The sequence below is a fragment of the Anas acuta genome, chromosome 1 (genome assembly GCF_963932015.1).
Source record: "Anas acuta chromosome 1, bAnaAcu1.1, whole genome shotgun sequence".
NCBI classification, from domain to species: Eukaryota; Metazoa; Chordata; class Aves; order Anseriformes; family Anatidae; genus Anas; species Anas acuta.
In genome coordinates, this window is record NC_088979.1 from 85,840,160 (window position 1) to 85,861,937 (window position 21,778).

The 21,778-nt window shown below is 36.8% G+C and overlaps 1 protein-coding gene and 1 long non-coding RNA gene across 3 annotated transcripts in view; one reads left to right on the forward strand and one right to left on the reverse strand.

Moving 5' to 3' along the window:
- TMEM47 (transmembrane protein 47) overlaps positions 1-21,778 on the forward strand; it is a 260,959-nt gene that overhangs the window by 30,703 nt on the left and 208,478 nt on the right. The gene's annotated exons all lie outside the window — the stretch shown is intronic.
- LOC137858651 (uncharacterized) lies at positions 2,479-20,486 on the reverse strand. Of its 2 annotated transcripts, XR_011097901.1 has the most exons (4): positions 19,971-20,486; positions 13,853-14,006; positions 5,865-6,052; positions 2,479-3,889 (listed from the first exon to the last, which is right to left on the reverse strand). It is a non-coding gene; the product is annotated as an uncharacterized lncRNA (long non-coding RNA). The 2 variants fall into 2 exon arrangements; XR_011097904.1 differs by lacking the exon at positions 13,853-14,006.

Genomic DNA, 21,778 nt, shown 5'->3' on the forward strand with positions numbered 1-21,778 from the left:
GGTGAATATGAAACTCTATAACTGAGATAAATCATAATGATGCAGCAGGGTACAAAAAAATTTCTGCAGTAGCAGACAAGCCTTGGTATATAACAATGATGAATGGATTCATAAATGCCTTCCTAAACAAGAAGAATATTTTCTGAGTGACTCAGAGCTGCTATTGGTCTAAATGGTCACCTTCATCTGCAAGTTTCTGTTCTAAGAGCTATCTCAGGAGACAGAACCAGAGCCATTAACTTAATTCTTTTAATTGAGAACAGGTAATGTTTTTGTATGTCTGTTTTTGTTTGTTTGTTTGTGTTTTGTTTTGTTTTTCCTAAGAGAGTTTTACAATATTAGCATTATTTTAAATACTTAAATGTATTCAGGTTGAAAAGCTTCAACCTTTTTTTTTTTTTTTTTTTTTTTATGATGTCTTCTTAGCCACTTTGAAGTTCATAAAATAGAAAAGCAAGGATGAGATGAACATTATACTTAGCTTGGAATAACAGGGGAAAATCTTTCAGCTGATAGCTCAGAAATTCAGATGTCTGAGAAAAAGTGAAATGAATAGTAACTGAGAAATACGCTGCCTCTTTTCTACTCAGACCAACTTTTTTCTATCCATTTCTATTTCTTCCCTTGATGCTACAAGAAAAGAAACGTTTATTTCAGGATTTGTCTTGGTTATCATCTTTTGAAGTAAGTATGCCTCCTGTATAACAAAATACTTGTTAAGCTAATATCAAGAATTTCTAATGGTAATGTTTAGAATACCTAATTTCCAAGGCCTAATTGGAAGCAACTTAAAGTATTGCATCAATAACATTTGCTTGAGGGGAAGCCAAAAAGGATTCATGTAAAGAAATAAGAAGTCCTATCTGAAGAAAATTATTTTTACTGTGAACCATTTGAAAAGCTTTGCAGCTGCTGGATTAAAGGAAAAACTACTGAATTATTCTGAATTTTTAAACACATTTAAACATAAAAGATCACTCAGACTAGTTTAAAGCAACTTGCAAGAGGAACAGGCAAAGCTATTCTGAGAAACTTAAGTGCGAACAGATTGTGCTCCATTTATTTGAAAACAATCTTTACCTGACTGAAGCACAATGCCATTATACCCTCTGCCAAATATCTTGGAATTCTAGCACACTTGTTTTTATGGCTGTTTTTAAGGCTGTAAGAGTTTTACCGCAGCATGGTGGCTAAGGCCTCAGGCTAAAATGCCTGTTCTCTTGGGAGACATAGGTGCAAATCCAGACAACCCTTAGCTCATGCCTTCCTCCTTGCAAAGTGCCCTCAGTTAATTGAGTTTGATGGTTTGATGCTATTTGCAGCTAGAAATTCTGAAGTCTCTTGACAAAAGCTACTCTTCCCCTCTTACTTCTTCATACCCCAAGATTTTGACAGCTCCATGTCTATATCTATGTCGATACAAAAAATGGCTTTGCAGCATAGGTACTGAGGAGTCATGTCAATTTTCTAATAATTTCTCCCTCTCTGTCTGCAATTACACTCAGGCCTTTGTATGTCTGTGGGCCACAGCTTTTCCCATCAGAAAGGTGTTTAATACAGCACTGCTGATACCACAGGACTTCATCCAGCTATTCTCACACTGTCAAAACACCTACAAACTAAGGAATGTCTGATTTTTCCCTTCTTGACTCTTCCAAGATTGGTTTGTATAAAGTATGAATAAGTAAATGTGTAACCAGCTGTCTTGGTAGGGGCTGAAAAAACTTCAACCTCTTTAAAAAATATTGAATTTGTCAAGTGGGCAGCACTTTGGTGAGTGTGTGTCTGTAATAAATGGTCTACATCAACACTGAAAATGATGAAGTACTTTTTTGCACAGGCACAATCTTCTCAGGAAATAACATCTAATGGTGGTAGGGAAGGATATATAACTTTCATATTCTACACTTATTCTATAGAGAACTAAATGAAATTACAACAAACACATAGATACTTTCAAAGTATAAACTTAGAAAACCAGAATATGTATCAATGAACAGTATAGGGAGGCCATTCTAGAATGCTGTTTGCGTTATTAGCTTTTGCAGAGCTGATAGGAGAAAAAGTAGATGGCCATGCTAGTAACAAATTAGGAACATGGAGAAAAAAAAATATATTAAAAAACAACAACAAAACAAACAAACAAACAAACAACAACAACTAGCAAGCATGAAAAAATATTATTCAAATGGAGAAGAATCTGTTTTCAGTTTTAATTTTAATTGGGAAGTTTTCTTGATCACCAGGAAAAATTTAACACTTATGCTACTTTGCAAAGCTTATTTTCTGAGAGATCTGAATAGATACAGGTTAATTATTTGCTTACAATAAAGCTGTTTACACTTCTGATTCAATTTTGAAGGTCTCTAGCAGCTGAAGCTCATGTGAGTAGTTACACTAATTCTTTTAAAGGTCCAGTTTTTAGTATTCCATCAAAAGTTTACAAAAAAGTCAGATCAGCAGCCTCTACTTCCCTGTGCAGTCATGTATCTGTGGAATTCAAAGCACAGTTCTCTGGAAGCTGCTAATTGCCTGTCAATCATCTGGCATACTAGCAGTTCACACATTTTTGCTATCGACCTAGCAGATTAATAGTATAACCCAAACAAAGGAACAAAGGCTAAACTGTTCAGTTGGGTAGGGTAATGTGTGGTCTTTTCAGGCCAACATTAACAGAGAAACAGAAAAATTATGTTCTTTGTAAAAGTAAAGGTGCAGTGACCTTAACCCTGGCAAATAGACTGAATGAGTTCAGCACTATTTACCAGCAAAACCTGAAATAGCAAGTGTTTAAAAAATGAAAATTAATAATAATAACACATATTGAAAAATCATTCCAAGCAAAATGGTGTAATATTAATTTTATTTTATTTTTTTTCACTTTTAGCAGTCAGCAGCATGGCAAACATAATTCACAAAGTAGTGCTAGATATTGTTGACCATCATACCACAACCTAATGCTGAATGTGTTTTTAGTATCTGTGGGGGTCTATTTTCAGGACAATAAAGGGCTTTTTAAAAAGGAGTGTTTTTTTCCTGGTGTCTTTGGGCCTTGTATTCTAAGATCAAAGTCAACCTGAATAAGGGTAACAAAATTAATACTTTTGTAGTTACTTGTATGTTCATTATAGTTAGTAATTCCTACCCAGGTTAACACTCCAGTGTGCTAACACCAAGCCCACACCAAAGGAAACTGCCTTGAAATTTCCATTCTTTCTGTACTGTGGAGCTTCATCAAGCTCCATAATTAAGATTGCAGTGAGATTTTTCTGTCCAGTAAAACAGCATTGGAGGAAGAGAAAATAATGATTTGTGTATGGATTGATGTTTCAAAGAGCATTTAGGTAACTTTACTGTAATTTACTTGGTATTAATGTATTAATTAGTTACCATCCAGAGAGAAAAAATATTTCAGGCTAAAAGAGTAAATATACCCACATATAAAATGGGCATCTTGTCTTCCTCAGTTTCCTTAAGCAAGTTTTGTTTCCAAGGGTGTAATGGCATTACATACTTCTCCCTTTACAACTTTCTGGCTTCTTGTTCCTGTTCATGATACCCATGTCTACAACCTTGCCGACTGTAGTACAATATTTTTCCAGAACTGTGTGATAAATTTGAACCATTTATGTGATCCATGACAAAATTAAGTATTTGAGGAGTATCCTTTCTGAGCCTAGGTCATTTTAGCAACAAGGCATCATGGATAAGCAGCAAGCAGGCAGGGGAGAACTTGCACCAGTTTCACTGTTGCAGCCAATAAATCATGTTGTCACAACCTCTGTCTCTGTATTGCAATCTCTTACAGAAGAGAGCAAATATTCTCTTCATTGCTGCTGCGGCCAGTCCCAAATAACATCTGTTCTTTAGGCCAGATGAATCAGAAGTCCTAGAAAATGTCAAAATACACAAATGAGAGGATCTGAAGCAAGAATGAGCTATTTGAATATAGCATGACCTCCTACCAAGCACAGGAGACTCCCCCAATAATTTCTGCAGAATTGCTTAAATTATGTTTGGGCAGTAACTCCCGTCTTCTCACATTTGCTCCCAGTGACTTTGGTTCAACCTTTTAATATCTTAGTGTTTTGTTTGTTTGTTTGTTTTGTGTTTTGTTTTCTTTTGCCAAGGTGTATTCTCATGATTAGCTTAAATCTTCATTTGTTGTCAAAGCATCAGTTCTCTTCAAGCAGTGGTCAAGCATTCAGTCACTTTCTTCTGTGCCCACATTTTACCAATGCCACCGTGCACCTGGGATGTTGCAGCAGCTCTAATCCTGGAGACCACAAAACCCACAACCATCAAATTCCAGCAGTGGGAATTTAGGATGCAGCAAGGCCTGAAGTCAGTGTGAAACCACATTGTCCATGTCTCAAAGGTTTGAGCTTAGTCACAGTCAAGCAGAAGTTGGACACAGAAGAGCATCTGGGTAAGGAGCCCAGTGTTTTGCATGTGGTTCCCTCAGGAGAACTCTTGGCACACCCAGGGGGGTGCCTCGATGGACCAGTATACTGCTAGCAGCAGAAATGGTGAGTTTGTAAGTTGCCTGTAGAAAATTCATCTTGTGGCAGGAATGTCTTTGTGGGTGGAATGGCAAAGGTGGTACATTTGGTGACCTGTCATGATTGTCTTAACTGACCTAACAGTCTCCAAGCTACAACATATTATCCTGAAAGTTTCACATACTCCATACAGAAAGCTATCGTTTTCTTTACTGATATCCTATTGCATCAGTGGCATCCACAAACTACACAGAAGACAAAGATGTAAGAACTAGATTGACTTTCAAAATGAACATTAATTATTGTGACTAAATATTGGTCTAAAAAGTGCATGTTAGGTGGCCAGATTTCACTTTGTTCATAGAAAGAGATTTCTGAAACAATGCCCCAAGGTTGGATACAAGCTTTGTTTCTTGTGAATATTATGTAATATTCATTTGAAATTTCCCATTGCTACAGATATTCAATTCAGTAAACTCGTTTATTAACCTATAAATTGCTGATGAGTATTCACCTTCTTAAGCCCTTTCCCACCCTTCTTTAGTGAAGGTTGTAATTAGCACTATTTCATCATGTAGTCATAAAAGCATAGGGGATTTTCAGCTGCAAATCAGAGCCAGGAGACTTTCAGTAGTAGTAAAAGAAACTGGAGTAAGAACATATAGTAAGGGCAGGTAGAAGAATATTTCAGACCTTAGAAAATCAATTGGGAAATAATGATCATTGATGAACATATAAAACTTACAGAAAGTCTCATTTATTCATTGTGGGCTTCAATAAAGAGCATACCATTTGTCTGCTACAGTGCTGGAGCAGGATGGATTACCCTACATAGTGAATATTTTGTTTGGTGTTTTATTGATCTGAGGTGGAAATGCAGGTTGTACTGTAGACTATGAACTGGATTCAAAGCCACAAAAGTCAGTGAAAAGATTTCTTTTGACTTTGGAGATTTTAAATCAGGCATACATTGCATGATCAATGCAAATTTGTTACCATCCTGGACCAAAGGGAAGAATATACTCTGTCTGGTCCAAATGAGCTGCAGTTACTTCTTAGCATTTTCTTCTGTGAATCTACTGCATAGAAGGAAACTGCTCTCTTTATTTAATAAGTCAACTCAGATAGGAGTTACATACCCACTCTGTGTGTACCCATTGAGGCATATGCATATATATGTCCTCCATCCTTGACTTCCATAGGACTGCCTATGGAATGTGGCCTTTAAAAAATAAAATAAAACAAGGGGGCAGAATATAGATACTAACTGGGAATTTTGTCCATCTTCTTACAACAGCACTTCATAGATATGTATGTAACCCCCAAAACTGCTAGAAATTAAAATGCTAATCTGAATTGTACCTGATGAGTTGTGCCTTGGAGTAGCAGCATTCAATTGAAGAAAAAAACATCCTTTTCAGGAGACCAGGTATCCGATGCCAGGAAAGAGATAAGAGACAACAGAAGGAGTATCCTTTGCCCCTGCAGCAGTGGGCAGAAATTTACTCTTCTGAGTCTCCTCTGTATGTGTTTGAAGAGTCTAAAGATAACTCTAAAACCGATCAAGAAATAAAAATAAAAAATGAATACAGTGATCATCCATGTCAAAGTACAGACCATGTCAAATGGATACTGATTGTGAAGCCACAGATTTTAAATTTGTGTACTGTATATCTTTTTATTCCACTGATAATTTAAGGTAGATTTTTTAAGGAAAAAAAAAAAAAAAAGCAGATTTGGAAGTCTGCTGAACTTTGCTTCCAATCGCATCTGATTGGCACTGTTGATTCAAAATTTGCAAATTCTTCTTTACAATGCATGCATAATGGCCATAAGATAGCTCTTTTCCTCTCTCTCTGTTTTTCAATTTTTTTCAAGATACAAGAGATTTCTTTATACCCTACAGGAGCAGGACCAATTTCTTCTGATACATGAGGGAGCACAAAAAATGACAATGAAGCTCAGCACCCAAATGGTACAATTTGGTATAAAATATCAGAAAGATATAGTAGATATATTAAGTTGTGTGCTAGTGACATTTATCACAAAATATCAATATTTCATAAAGACATTTTGTTCTCTGATTTTGACAGCTGCAATTTGCCTTTAGTTACTCATGATGAAACAGTATGTTAGTTAAAGGTGTCCATATGCATATTTTTAAAAACTCTTTAGACAGGCATTAGAAATAGCTCACTATGCTATTTAGTCTTTGCTGAGAATTGATGAGTCCTGCTGAGCTTTGCTTCAATTTCAATCTGTCAGAACTGACGTGTAATTTGTTTTAAGAAACTGATGAGATTTCAGAAATGTGCTATTCTTGGAGGGAGTGTAAATTAAAAGATGGTCGATGAACATGTGACTGCTTGTACTTCTGATGTCTAGCTCTGTAGTAGCCAGAAATCTTCTGGGAGCAATAGAAAATTGTGAATGGGCTTTTAATGTTTGCTTAATGGCAAGGAAGGAGAGAAGGTTTGGACTACTGTGCAGAAAAGGATGCTTTTGGCAAGACAAGTGGTTATATTTCAGAGCTAGTTTTTGGAGGGTCTCTGGGTGGCACTGGCAAAGCTTTTCACAGGACAATATTTTATATTCTAGTTCTGATGCTGCTCCTCTTTGTAGGAATTCTAAGAAATTAGAAATATTATCAGATTTATACAAAAGACTGCATTTCATCACTTTCTTTTCTCTATACAGTTCTCTGGCTCTCCTAGCTTGTACTAGTGCTTGCTTCCAGTGCACTGACATCAGTCATGTAGATGGAAAGAGGAGCTCTTGGAGTATAAGGTGCTAAACAGCCTCATCAAACAAGAAAACAGTCAAAGTCCCTGGGGTTCAAACATAAGCACTTGCAAATGATATAAAAACAATAGCTGTGACTTTCAATGTAGACTAGTATAGACAGCCTGGCCCTAAATTTACTTCTTCTTTCCTGTCCCTTCACCAATGGCAAATATAGAGATCATTTAATCCTCTTTTATACTATGTATCAGGAAAGTCACTCTTAAATAGTTTTTGAGTATTTTCTCACATCATATATACTATCTTTACAACTATACCTGCAAACGTATTTTAAAATTTCCCAATACTACAGCACACAATAGATCTCTTGCATTTCAAATCTTGAAACTAGCCAAATCCTACTTCTGCTTGGGATGTTGATTATTGTAAATACCAAAGGACAATAAATCTACTATGACTTAGCTAACTTTTAGTTATATATCTAATAGTTACAGTCAAGAGAAGTGGGAAAGATTATGTTTGTCACCAGAGATTGTGAATATAGTAAGCTCAAATACAAAGATATCAGCAGTTGCTCAGAATATCTATTCTTGGTGGAATTTGCACCCTGATTTTGGGAATGGGGAAGGAAATAGTCTTTTCCATAGGTTTTCAGGGTGACAGAGTGATTTATCTAGTTTTCTTTCAAAATGCTAGAAGTCTTTGTGATTTTGAACAGTCTCCAAAGAGAGCTAATGAAAAATGTGTACAATGTACAATTAAATGTATAAATGTACAAAATGTACAAATGTACAATTAAAAGCAAGAAAAGCAGGGAAGCAAAGGAAATAAAAATAATATTATTGTATTTTACAATGATGACAATGACTGCCAGATGTGGCTACAGGTCTTTTGAACAGAACCTCTACACTCCCTCCCCACAAATTTATAATATTTTAAATGCAGGCTTTTTATTATGTTTGTGTTTTTTTGTTTGTTTGTTTGTTTTTGTTTGTTTGTTTTTCCCCTCTCTTCTTTTTTTCTTCTCAGCATATAGCAATACTATCTGTCAGACAACGGGGATACTTGATTCCAACCCATAAAGTCACATCCTGGAAATGGGATTAAATAGACTAGGTAAAACATTAATTTCCATGAGTTTGTTACTTAATTATCATCCCAAACCACTGCAAGATCATCAAGGCATGACAAAGAATATGAAAAAAGTTGTCTTCTGCATTTTACATTCAGCAGCAGCCACATTGCATTTATCTACAGTAAAAATGCTTGTGCATCTGCTTTCTTCCCAAGGCTTCAATGCATACTAATTATTTTCTCATGTATATTAACTAGGATTTTATAACTACTGCTCCTTTGTACACAGTTTCAAATCTTTATCCTATAGCTTTTCTTCTATCTTGCTTGCTTAGAGCTGAAAATATATTTTTATAAAAGTCTTGTGCAAATTCATTTTTGTACATGGGCAGAATCTTGTAAATTTAATACCACATAATACAAAGACATACTCTTTAGACAAGTTTTATATTTCTTGGGCAAGGTGAAACACTGAAGTGTACTAAGGTGAATTGCCTTGTTTTATTATGTTTCATTTGCCTCCAACCACAGGTAGAACATGCCAAATACCTTTATAAGTTTCAACGGCCTAGTTACAAGACTCCACCCACACTGATGATTAACCTTAGCATCACACATAGTTGGTACACATGGCTTACAGGCACTACAGGTATTTAAGTAAGAATATACATGTAGCTCTATGATTTGTCTGAGCTGTCCTGGTTCCACTTTCCATCATTCTTTGTATCCATCTTTCTTTACTTCAATTCCTAGCAAAACATATTCTTTTTGGAAATAATTAATCAATCTTTGATATAGCAACCTGATATTTATTAAGAATTTGGTCTTTTTCACATTAAGAATTTTAAGTGAAAAAAATGTATTTTGCACAATTGTTCATAGGAAGAGAAGCCTTCCTTCTGCATACAGAACCATCACTGAAGTCAGCAATTTTCTTCCTTCCATTCCCTATTTAGTTAGCACTGGAAATATCCTTTTCTATATTACTGCTCAGCCTAAATAATATGTAATTCAGCATTAGTTTTAATACTGCATCAGGCCATTACACCTTGCTCTGCTTCAGTAATTCACTCCATGGTCCAAGGGTTGCCTTTATTAATAGGTCAGCCAGAGAATGAAGTGTACTGAAGAAGAACTGCAATTAGGATTCCCAATCCCCTCCTAACTGTTCTGACATACTATCTAATCTTCACAAGCCCATAAAACTTTAAGAAGAGAACTACCCACACATTTAACTTTGTAATACAGTCACACCTTAATGATTTTGAGCTTTCTTCCCACACACATATGATTCAGAAATATATTATTATTATTATTATTATTATTATTATTATTATTATTATTATTATTATTATTATTATTATTATTATTATTATTGTGGGAATCAGAGAGTGGGGATAACATATTCTAGGTAAATCACTCAAAATATTTATCACTGCTAGTTAAAAGTTAGAAGCTTATTGTATTATATGTTAAACGTTTTTTCACATCTTGTTTAGTGGAAGTGACCTGGCCTTGTGCATGGTGTTATATATTCCTCTGGCTAGGCCAGCCTTATCTCCTTGAAAGGCAGAATCAAAAAACATGGATCTTGCTTTAAAACAGTTACAGTTGGTCCATGGCACCCTTGGTTGGCTGGTTCAGCACAAGATGTTTAAAATGAAGCTAGACTCTGGAAATTGACTATATAAAAGTAAGATATGGGGAAATACCAAATCTGCAGTGTCATATGGCGCTTCTTTCACTTGGCTTATTCATTACTTTTATTCCCACTTTCCATTTTCGAAAGACGCACCACAGGATTTTGCAGTCACATACTGCCACCTGTAATAATCTGCCACCAGATTACCTCTATGGGTAATTTGAGAGTTTTGTGAGTTTTTCAGAAATATGTGATGGCATTGCATTCCAGTACCTTTACCTCTGCATTATCTTTGTAAATTTTTTTTCACTTCCTACAGTACAAAGAAGAAAGATCACCTTAAAGCCTTAAAGGTTAGGGTTATCCTAAGATTAAGGAACTGCATGTGAAATTCTAAGGTCTCCCACAGATTTCTTGTGGGATCCTGAAAACAAACCCTGAATTTTTTTTTTTTATTTTTTTTTTGTGATGTGATGACAGTTTGTTACCTTTTTTACTTAATCAGGTTAGGAGCCAACAGTGAGAAGATAAATACCACATGGTCAGACAGTATACTGAAGATGATCCAATAACTTCAGTAGACAGAATCCATTTCTCAGTGTGAAGTTGACATGAATTTTAGAAATCAGTTTTGTAGATGTTTTAGGTGGAGACACCAAGACACACAGGAAATATTGAGGGAAGTGCCTCATATACTTCTTTTCTGTTTGTGTAATTTGAAGGGCTAGAGTCACAGAATTATTCATTACAGAGTTTGGAGTGTATGAATAACAGCTGGTGTAGTCCTTACTCAAAACAAGGAAATGAGGTCAGCTAGATGAGGTTGCTCAAGGCCTTTCCCAGTTGAGTTCTGAATACCTATGACGATGGAACTCCCCTTGCTTCTCTGGACCCCTGTTCCAGTGCCTGGCCACCCATTTTCCTTGTATCTAATCAGAATTTTCCATGTTCCAACTTATTCCTGATGCCTCACATCTTTGCCCTGTGTATCTTTGAGAAGATTCTGATTCTGTATCCACTACAACCTGCCAGTATATATACCTATAAACTGCAATATTTTCCTTTACCTATCTCCTCTCAGGGCTAAACAAACCCATCTCTCTCAGGTTGTCCTCATATGCCCAGTGCTCCATCTTGTTGACCATCATGGCTGCTCTGTGCTTGACTTGTTCCAGTATGTCAACATCTTTCTTGTACTGGGGAAGCTAAAACTGCAGAGTGTTCTAAAGGTGGTGCCACAAGAGCCAAAAAGAGGTGAAGAATCACCCTGTTGGATCTGCTGTCTATGCTTCTATTAATAAAGCTCTGGATACTCTTGACCTTTAACGTCACATTGCTAGCTCATGTTGAGTTTGTTCGAAGATCTTTTTTGGCAGAGCTGCTCTCCAACCAGTCATTCCTTATCCAGTAAGTCCATACAGTGAGCTACCCCATTCCAAATACAGGGCTTCCAGTATATTTTGCTGTTCTGTCCAGTTTAATGTCATTTGCAAACTTGTTAAGAGTACTTTCTGTGCCATCATCCAGGTCATTAATAAAGACGGTATTGGTCCCAGTGTTGTTCCCTGAGGAATGCCTCTGGTTAGTAGCTACTAGATGTTCTTTGTGTCTACTAACTCTGGTGATAAACCTTTGAGCCAGAATGGCCAGGCAATTCTCAACACTACTTTTCCATTTTGTATCTCCTTAATTTGTCTTTAAGACTGCTGTGGGAAAACACATCAAAGACCTTGCAAAAATTAAGATAAACAACATCTACAACTCTCCTCTCATCCATGTTATCAGTCATCACAAATAGTAGATGACTGGTAGAAGGCAATCAGTTTGCTGAGGCACAATTTGTTCCTGAGAACTCCATCTGGCTGTTCCCAGTCACCTTCTTGATCTTGATGTGCTTGGAAATAAACAAGAAAAGAAAGCTCTACAACTTAATTTTAGTTGTTAGCATTATCTAAATACCTCTGAGAAACTGGTACTGAAGTGACAGAATCTGGCTGAGTGTGAATGGAGCAAATCTACTGAGCTACTTCAGAGTAGAACCATATTTTGCTTTAGCATTATTCAGACTTAGCCAGTGTAAAAACAAACAAACCAAAAAACAAACAACAAAAAACACTTCATAGTTATGTTGTAGTGGAAGTAATCATATACGAAAGATGTAGGTGAAGGATTTGAGAACAACTCCAGTATAAAAAAGTTTAAGGTCCTTACACACAGGTACTATCATCTAACTTATTTAAACAGTTTACTTTAGCTGACATATGATACTTTGAATTCAAAATTTATTATATACATACATCTATTGAGCTTTCTAAAGTGTAGGGATTGTAAATGATTTTGTTTAGAACTCCAGTCCATTCTTAATCTTAACTGCTTTCTTAGGCTGCTATATTTAAATTCATATTCAAGAACCTCATGTTCCTTGTATGAATGTTTCTTTTAATTAAACAGGATAAGTATTTGCTACTGTGAGTGAAATCCTGAACCAAAAAGAAATTGGATAGTGTTATCTCTGAGTGAATGTATTTTGAGATAATTCCAGTTTGCACTGCCTCATTAAAATTGTCTAGCACATATTTAGCTCATAAAAAAAAAAAAAAAAAAAAAAAAAAAAGACCTTATAAGTATTCCACTTAAACCAATTTGCTTGGTAGGGTTTGTTCACCTTGTTTATAATTATCTCTGCCTTTAAAATGTCAGTGTTACAGGGTTAACAACACCCTCTTTCTGTGGCAAGTATATTTGAAGGAGACTGAGCTGAAGGAAAAAAAATTTCCTTTTGCCTTTAGCTTGCTAAGTTGGTACTTACTTTGCTGTCAGCTTCACCTTATCAAGTACTAGGAACACCTTATTAATTCCTTCAGTTTTTGCCCTCCAGTTTTACTCCTGTGTGACTTATGCTAAGGATTGTGTTTATGCTTAATCTATTTCTAAGGCTAATTCACAAGAATTCAGTGGGGTTTATTTCTGTTTATGAAGTTGTTGCCTAGCAAATAACAGTGAACAGTCTCACTGTTCTTTCCTAAGAAAAGCATGTGTAAATATGGGAAAATTGTTTTCCTTTCATTATTGGATTTTTTTTTCCTTTATGTATTTTTACTTTGCTACTGTCTCCCTAAGCATCTCTAGATAGAAAATCTTTAATCTTCTGTGAAATCTCTGTTATCACAGAAGCACAGGATCACAGAATTGTAGGGGTTGGAAGGTATCTCAAAAGATTATCGGATCCAACCACCTTGCCAAAGCAGGTTCCTTAGGGCAGGCTCCTTAGTGCAGTCTGCTCAAGTAGGCGTCTAGATGGGCCTTGAATATCTACAGAGAAGGAGACTCCACAGCCTCCATGGGCAGCCTGTTCCAGTGCTCTGTCACCCTCACTGTGAAAAAGTTCTTTCTCATGTTGGTGTGGAACTTCCTGTGCTCCATCTTGTGGCCATTACCCCTTGTCCTGTCCCTGTAAAACACTGAAAAGAGGTTGGCCAAATCCCTCTGTCTCCCACACCACAGGTATTTATACACTTCGATGAGATTCCCTCTCAGTCTTTTCTCCAGGCTGAACAGACCCAGGTCTTTCAGCATTTCTTCATAGGGAAGATGCTTAAGGCCCCGTATCATCTTTGTGACTCTCCAGAAAAATGTAACATTGTGTATGCAAATGCTCTCAGTAAGGAATTACTGCTTAGTGAAAGCAAATGCAGGCATACAATGTCTATCTTTCAGATGTTTGTTGTTGTGAAACAGAATAATTCAGTTCTAGGTCACCCAGTTATACTAGATCTAAGTCAAGGGTGGTAAAAAATGTTTACAGTTGGATGGCTGTGCAGTGGCTTCAGTAAAATGAATGTATCTACTTTCTACTTTCCAGTGAGCAGGTGTTAAACTATTAAATAGTTACCGCAACTATAGATACTGTCTCCTGGGATTTCCCTCCTTATCTTTAGGTCCACCTAGAGACATCTCAGCAAACAAGCTGAATGGGTAGACCTTGCATCCTTCTTTCAGAGGTACAGCTAGTGTTAGGCTATGTTGGTTGATGTGATTTTCTGCTCCTGTGGGAAAGTAAATTTTCATTATGTCTAAGAAATTAATAACAAAGCATCTAGATTCACTTATCTAGGTCTGTTAATACAGGTAGATCCTTTCTGTAGGTACCCATTCCTGAAAATTTGGAATGACTATTTTTCACAAGTGAATCCATGTAAAAAAGCTTAGGAAACCAACTAAAGAAAACCCATTCTTTAAAAAGTGTTAGATGGTTTTCCCTGAAATTCTCCAAATGGCCTCACATTGAGTATCAAAAATAACAACTGCATATCAGGACTAGTCACTGTGAAATCTCTTTGTCTTGATGTAAATTATTTCACAGGAGCAGTGATATATAGAAAGGTTACTGTTGATGTCGTACCCAGGAATAATACTGTCTGGTTTGACAAACCATTGACAATGTTCTAGTTTAGAAACAAAAAGCGTCTTTAATGAATGGAAAATGAGAACACCTGGCCATTATTCATTTGGAGCTTCTCTATGTATAAATCTACATGTTTTACAGAGCTGCCTCAGGAACTACAAGATTTCATTTTTATCTTTATGGCCGCTTGTATAGATCTTCTGGTTATTCTGTGGTGTTTCAACACTGTGAAGTCTGGGACCTTTCTGTAAGATCAGAACCATGACACATATATATCATATGTACATATATAATATGTATTGCTAAATTGATGCTGGTTGTCTGAGCTATCATATTAAAACTGAAAAACAAACAAACAAACAAACAAAAAAACTGTGTAGCTGCTCATGAGATAACTTGATGAAGTTCTCTATGTAAATTTGTTTAAATACTACAGATCGTTTGTGTTTTAATATCATAGCATAAGTGTAGAGAGAACTTTGCTAACTAGTGTAAATTTCCATTGTGAGCATTTTTATATATCACTTATACTCCTCTCTCACACCCTCCTTGTGCTTTTCTCCACTGTAACACAATCCCTTGAGCCTGTTCTGTGGCATCTCAGTCACAGAAAATATGACTGTGGTCTTCCAAGGCACTCAAGGTGTTTTCATAGTACACACCTCAACATCTCATACTATGTAGTAACAGGGAGTCCTACTTTCATGTCACAGGGCAGACTTGCTTCTGGTTTCCCTAAAGAGAATGATAAAGCTGCTATTGTCTCAGACAAGATCCCTAGGCTGAGCTTTTCTTAAGGGTTCATTTTATTTTTGCTGGTTGTTTTCCCTTAGATACAAGGTTGTAGGAATAAAATTTCATTCTTAAGGCATGTATCTGTCTGTAGAAGTTGAATAATATTTGCTGCAGTCTTTCTACACGCAGAACAAACATTACTTGCCAGAAAGAAATTTGCTTATTTTTTCCTCCTTTTAATCCCAAAACAATGGAGATGACTTTGAAAGTCTTCAGCCAGTAGCCATGGAACACGATACAGTAAACTCAGCTCAGTCCAGCTTTCTTTCTGTCTAACTCTTTTAAAAGACCAGCTCTCATCTGCCTCCCGATTTTCAAAATTGTTTTTTTTTGTATGCCCTTGTTCAATATAGGCATGAATGTTTTAACTTCTAGGTCATCCTGTAAAATCTTACTTTATGGGTTTTAGGAGAAAATGTGAAAAATTGTTTTCAGAATTATGGGATAGGCTCTTTTGTGGCTTGCCAGATTAAGTTACTTATCCCTACAAAATGTTCTTTAATGATGCTAGTTATGTTTTGCCATAAATTATTATCTCATGCTGAATGATCTTGAAAAGACTATCTTTACTGTTCACATTTTCTGGCTTATGAGTGGTTTGTGATGGCTTCTCAGAAGTGTGTTACACAGTACAGTTCAGTTAAATGGGAGCCTTACAAATCTCACATAGGGGAATATGTCTGGTACAGTGTAGTCTGGTGCCTTTAGTAGCTAAATGGTATGTCAGCATGTAAAAATCGATTGAAACCAACTGGCATTGTCTGCAAGTTGGAGTAGTCTATAGGTACAAAATGTATTGTAAAATGTAATTCTAGTTGTATGGTCCTCCATTTGTTGACTTTTTTTTTTTTTTTTCCTTGCTCTGCTGCAGCCATTAAACAAATCAATCCTAATTCACTGTAGCTCCTAAAGGACTTTGTGAAAAGCTTCTTTAAAACTGGTTCATAAAACAAAAGCATATCAACATGATGTTATCCTCCAAGGTAGTGATACTTGTCATGATCACTTAATAGGCAAGTTTTTCTTTTTATTGATGTGTGTATCAAGGAAGATAAAACAAAAAGCAACAAACAACTCAGCTCTTTTATGTGGAGATCTTTTTTCACCATTGATTACCTTAATTTGTTTTTATCCAGCAATTCCTGCAAAATTCAGTGTGTTATCAAATTATCAACCTTGTATTTCTGCTATCAGGGCTCAATGGGCTCTTAAGTAGTGAGTTGACCAGTTATGGATACATACCTTATGAACTCTTTTCCCAAGTATTACTTAAAAGTAAATGCAGTGATTTCTCCCTATTGTTCTAATTTTTCTTAAGGCTGTGAAAAGTAGCTCGCAAAGTTATTGATTCACTGGTTTAATTAATTCATTTACTGTTGTATGTCATACTTTCTGTTTGGATGGTTCAACTATTCTGTTGCTGTTAGCATATCCTTATAGTGCACAATAATTTAGGGTTTTGGTATTGGTGCTTGAAACAAATTCCACAAGATTCCACTAGACATTTCACTACATGCTACTCCTGCTTATTGGGATCGTACTTTGCCTTTTGCAACACTCCAGACTGGTGAGAACTGATACAGAGCCTGTGAAAGGACTTCAATTTTCACAGCACTTTGCTGAACACCTTCTGCAGACAAGTTTTTCTCAAGATCCCTCTCTAAAGGAATGACAGCAATATAAGGGGATATAGCTAAGCTAGCTTTAAACTAGCTTCACAGTTGCTGATAGGTCTATGTTGGTAGATCAAGGAGCACATTTTGCTGTAAAACCCACCTGAGGAGCTGGGTAAATGCTAAGGAGATTAGTTCATGCTGATGTCTGTACTGCTGTGGTTACAATGCCAACAAGTGCCCAAATCATCTAGTTTAAAGTGTGACTACACAATCTCTATTGCTGCAGTAGATGTAAGACTGCCATACCCTACAGCAGTGAGAGAAAACCCACACTATAAACAGAGATAATCACTGGCATGTTCCAGTGTGTTTTACTAATGTGTTTGTTTATCATATGAGAGCTTAGCTCTCTTTTCTCTTATGTCCTTGGTGTACTCCAGCTACTTTGGGTAGTTTTAGGTGTATAATTCACTGTGTTTCAGATACTAACACTTGTAAATAACCCTTGCTGCTACACCCAGAGTCTCTTGAAATGTTAATTTTCTTTCAAAATGAAGGTCCAAATCCCAACATAAATCCACCTCCCAGTAGTGTCTGTCCAGAGTCTTACCAGGCACTTGATTCACGTGGAAAGCTGTGGACATCGTGTTAGACTGTAAGCCAAAAAAGTTTTTGATCTCTGCTTGACCTTACTTGAAGTTATGGGCATACAAGTCTTAGGTCTAAAACAAAAACGGCAAGCTTAAAATACAGCGGGAACAACATTGTTACTAATTCCTTGCATAAATCACCTCATGTCTCTCCACATCTTTTCATTCTCCCTGTCTTTGTCTGTTTTGGCTTTCTAGGTGATAAGCTCTTCAGGAACAAAGATGTGTTGTTTTCCCACTTGTTTGCAAAACATATCACAAGGAAGTGCTCTTCTCAAATAGTGACAGAGGATGTAGGCATATTCCTGTGCTATGTTTTTCTCCTTGTCATTTCTTCCTTGTGAACAGGAGCTTGATTTGCATGTCTGCAGCTTGTGTGAGAGGCTGGGTGGAAATAACAAGTATCGCTCAGAGCATCAACTGTCATCTGGCCTTTCTGGGTGAATTTTCCATCTGCCTGTACTGGTCAGTTTGGGATCACAGTGTGTTGGGAGAATCAATGGAAGTTTCTTGCTCCTAACTGCATAATTTCTGATCATGGACTGTTGATCATGGTGAAAAAACAAAGTCATGTGTACACTACAGTCACAACAATTGATATGCCAAAGGTAAGTTTAAATTAATTGGTTAGACACAGTAATAGTTCTAGCTCTGACAACATGAGGTTTATTAATACCTGACAACAATTTTTTGCAATCAGATTTAGCAGCTCGTGCTATATTCCACATTACTGGTCGTAATGGGAGACCAGCAGTAGCCTTAGCTAGCTACAGTCAAGGCTTCAATGGCATTCACAGACATATTCACTGTCTGACAGGATTGAAGATGATCCTTCAGTCTCTAAGTGCAGGGGAGCTTATTTGCAGGGTAGCTTATTTGCAGGGTAGCTTATTTGCTTATTTGTGGTGTTTCAAAACACTCTGGAATTCTGGAAGCAAATAGTGTTCGGTTCTTTTTTTTTTTTTTTTTAATCAGGATGTAAATTCAACATAAATTGATCATAACAGCTTCTGATATAAGATAGCAGAAACGGGCTTATATACTTAGCCACAGCTAATTGTTGCTTGACTACCAGATCCATGGGACAAGACTACCATAGTGCAAACTTGTGTGAGGCTAGGCAAGTTACCATCCTGTAAAACAAAAGACTTTTGGAACTCTTATTTAACTGTTCTGTACCTGTGTTGCCTGATTTAAAAATGTAGAACCAATGCCTTGAGCTTTTTTTTTTTTTTTTTTTCCTTTCCTCTTGAACCAAATGATACAACAATGGAAACAGCTTTGCTCATTTTAAAGGAAACTTCATATCAATTCTAAGTCTAGAAGGCCTAGTACTGTATCTGAGCACCTGAGGAAAAAATTGTTGTGGGCACAGAAGATAAAAGTATGCATGATCCATGGTTAAAAGCCTCCATAATTCTTAACAATAAGACTTTCCAATTTAACATAGAAAAGGAATGACTTGGGTTGAAGTATCTGTATCTCACTATGCTGTCTGGTGTTCAAACAGCCTCAGTATTATGGGGGAAAGGAAAGCAAAATTTGAAATAACTTGTCTTTTGGTATTATTCATGTCTCATTTTTGTAGCATACTAAGCATTAAATAGGATATTTCTATCCTGTCCTAACCGTACTTAGAAATTCAAATAAGACATCAAGAAGCTTAAGGCAAGCTAATGTTATTAACCCTTTAATGTTGTTGACCGCAGTATAATACATTTTAGGTTAAAAGGATAAAGTATCTAAAAATATCTTCAAGGAACACTGCCAGTAGTTGTTCATTTGCAGACATTATTTATAGTTTTGGTGGTAAGTGGTAAGTTTCTTTCTAACTCGTTTATCTCAATCAGATGTTTTTCCTGGATACAAAAATAAGCCAGTAGCAATTTTAATTGCTGCAATATTCCTTCTCGTAGAAGATGTGCTGAGTCACTGGGGGATAATTCACTTAGGCCTGAAGCCATGCTACAAGACAACTTTTAACTGCTACATATGCTTCACTCTTTTTTGTTCACCTGCCCTGCTTAGGTCATAAGGAGCACAAAACAACATGAAAACTAGCAAACCAGTCTAGTGGGGGTGAAGGAGAAATGAAAACTTTTCCTCTTATTTACATCTTACTTCTGTCATAACACTGATTTTTTCATGTTATAACATGTCATGTTACCTTATCTACATAAGAGACATAATCAAGAGACATTTCAGTTTTAATTTCCTCCCTTCTTTCCCTTCCCTCCCACCTCCCCCCCCCCCCCAATTGCATCTGTTTTTTAAACAATTGCTGTTTCTCTGTTATTGGTAAAGACTTTGGAAATGTGTGGTGATTTAACCTAGTCAGCAGCTAAACACCACAGAGCTCCCCCTCCCCCTCCCTCTCTGGGATGGGGGAGAAAAGTGGGAAAGTGAAGCCCGTGAGTTGAGATAAAGACAGGTTATTAAGACAGGAAAATAATAATAACAATAATAATAATAACAAAAATGATGATAATAGTACTACGAATAATAATGTGTACAAAACAAATGATGCACAATGCAGTTGCTCACCACCCGCTGACCGATGCCCAGCCTAACCCCGAGCAGTCCGGCCCTCCTCCCCCCAGCTAGCCACCCCTATATATTGTTCAGCATGACATCAGATGGTATGGAATACCCCTTTGGCTAGTTTGGGTCAGCTGTCCTGGGTCTGTCCCCTCCCAGCTCTTGCTGCACTCCCAGCCTGCCCATTGGTAGGACAGAGCAAGGAGCTGAAAAGTCCTTGGCTTGGTGTAAGCACTGCTCTGCAACAAATTAAAACATCAGCGTGTTACCAGTACTCTTCTCATCCTAAGCCAAAGGTACCTATAGGTAGGTACTAATAAGAAAATTAATTCTGTCCTAACCGAAACCAGGAGAAAATGTTACAGTTAATTTTGGGAACTGGGTTATCACAATTTAGATGTCGATGTGGACATGAATTAGACACAAGTTGCTCTGAAATTATTCTGAGGCAAGGAGCCTGTTTCATGGGTTTGATACATGTGTTGCATTCTGCACCAAAATAGTTCTCATCTACTCTGCTAAGCACACATCCTTTTTCCAGATGTGCCTGTGTAACAATAGTACTAATGTTGTCTGGGTCTAGTGTGAACAGATATTGCAAAGAGAAACAAAAGAACAAGATCATTATTAAATGACAAAAGACATTGCATTGTTAGTCTGAGACAAACAGCTTCTCCAAGGCAATCAACAACCATTACTTGGTTGAAAGTTTTGAAAGGTTGGACTTGGTGTTTAGGGACATGGTTTAGTTGGTGAAGTTGGTAGTGGGGTGATGGTTGGAGCAGATGATCTTGGTGCGCTTTTCCAGCCCTAATGATTCTATGATTTTATCTGGACCTGCTATTGTTATGTGCCAGGATGTCCCTCTCTAATTCACTGTGTTTTTTGCCTGCCAGAGGTTATCTGCAGGCAAAAAGAGTCGAATTTGTTGCCCTTCATCTCCTTTAGTTCTGGCAGATCACCTGTTTTCTATGGGAATATGGCCATTTCAGGCTGATTTTATCCAAATGGAGAAAAATGGGTCTGTTTGGTTGCTGCAGATGACTGCTGTTTCTCACCCTAAAATGTACAATGTCAATGCTATGAAGTGGTGGCAGCTCTCACTATAATCTTTCCCCCTTTGCCTTATCTATCATTTGCATGTCCCTGCAAGTCTGCAAGGCTCACTGACTGATGCCAGTTCTTAGACAGCAGATGCTCTTCTGTTTAGCTTGCTGTTAAACAAAATATCAGTTACTGACAACCTAGGCATCTTTGATTCTGTAATTTAAATAGACTAAATATGGCATTAGATCTCACATTTTGGTGTTTTCTTTCAGGAGACTATAAAAAAGTTGGTTCCAATACGCACATAAGCAGGGAAAAAAATAAATAAATAATGAAAAACAGACTGCACTTACTTGTTTTTCCCTCTCTATATCTGTTACTCAGTTGGTTCTATGGCTGCTATTGGTAGGTGATAGAGAATTAGCTAGACTCCATAATTTATGTGACAGTTTACCATTTGTTTGGTAGCTGTTCACAGTGGCTTCTGTGATGGTAAAAATATTTTGATCTTTCTTTGAGAAGATCAAAAAGTGAGATTGGTGTAGAGAAAAGAGGGACCCTTTCTATGTTTGTTGTTTTTATATGATTTTTTTTTGGGGGGTGAATCAGGTTCTAGTCTTTTCCAGTGTGAAATCATCAGATCTTATAGATGGAAGTCACTTGCATCATCAAAAGATAGTTGCTTTTGAAGTCTTAAGGCTCTGGTAGGAATCAGTTTTCTTTCTTTGTCACTAGGAATATATGTGGAGTTCATGCTGAAGAAAGGA